This window comes from Eublepharis macularius, chromosome 11 (genome assembly GCF_028583425.1).
Source record: "Eublepharis macularius isolate TG4126 chromosome 11, MPM_Emac_v1.0, whole genome shotgun sequence".
Taxonomy (NCBI): Eukaryota; Metazoa; Chordata; class Lepidosauria; order Squamata; family Eublepharidae; genus Eublepharis; species Eublepharis macularius.
The window spans coordinates 86,719,787-86,720,847 of record NC_072800.1 but is presented as its reverse complement, the minus strand read 5'-3'; the positions used below and the strand labels follow the sequence as shown (position 1 = coordinate 86,720,847).

At 41.6% G+C, this 1,061-nt stretch overlaps 1 pseudogene; it reads right to left on the bottom strand.

Moving 5' to 3' along the window:
- Positions 1-562: 562 nt before the first annotated feature.
- LOC129338146 (5S ribosomal RNA) lies at positions 563-671 on the bottom strand (annotated as a pseudogene).
- Between the last annotated feature and the right edge of the window lie 390 nt (positions 672-1,061).

Here is a 1,061-nt window from a genome sequence, read left to right as displayed (position 1 = left end):
TTCAAGGCAAGAGATTAACTGGGGTGGTTTGCCATTGCCTGCCTCTGCAACCCTGGTCTTCCTTGGAGGCTTCCCATCCAATTGCTAATCAAGACCGGCCTTGCTCAGCTTCTGAGATCTGACAAAATCAGACTTACCCGGGCTCTCCATGTCAAGGCCTGTATCACAGTAGCAACTTGCAAAAAGCAAGGGGCTGCTGGCTGGATATCTGCTATGCTAGAGATGCCACAAGCAACCCAAAATTTAATTTAATTTTAATTTAATTTCTTCAATTTATAGTCTGCCCTCCCCACACAAGTGGGCTCAGGGCGGATCACAACAGTCTGAAAATACACCACACAACTAAACACATCACCGTTAAAAGCATAAATAATACTTGTCATTCAGTTAAAATGTATACTACAACTATATAAATACAAATATAAAAACAAAGAACATGGCAGCATGTAAACATTTTACAGGAACTATGTGAAGGACAAGAGGCAACATTGAGCAGGAGAGGCGTTCCCCAACAAACAATGGAGAGTTTTTTTAGTTCTCTCTCTTTTTTAAATTTTTTTTTAGCCTACAGCACCCGGTATTCCCAGGCGGTCTCCCATCCAAGTACTAACCAGGCCCAAACCTGCTTAGCTTCCAAGATCGGTTGTGTTCAGGGTGGCATGGCCATAGGCAACAAACAATAGAGATAACGGTGGCTATACGAGCAAGGGAAGCAAAGAAATGACGTAAACTGATCTGTTTATCCAAAAATTATATCTGGAACTCTCAATGTAATCAATAGACTCTGTAAATACATATATAAATGAATAAACTCATGCAGTAAAAGGTTTATACATCGTTATATTCATACAAGACCATAGTCCCTCAACCAAGTCTCTCAGTGGTATAATTCAGTCTCTCACTCAAAGTCCAAATCAAATGTTATTTCTCAATGTTACCACACACTGGAGATCTCCGCAAAAGGCGTCGTTGAAGGCAGCAGCGGGACTGGTGAGGGATCCAAAAGAAAAAAGGAGAGAAGGTAGACAGTCCCCAATGGGGATGTCATTGTCTCAGTTGCA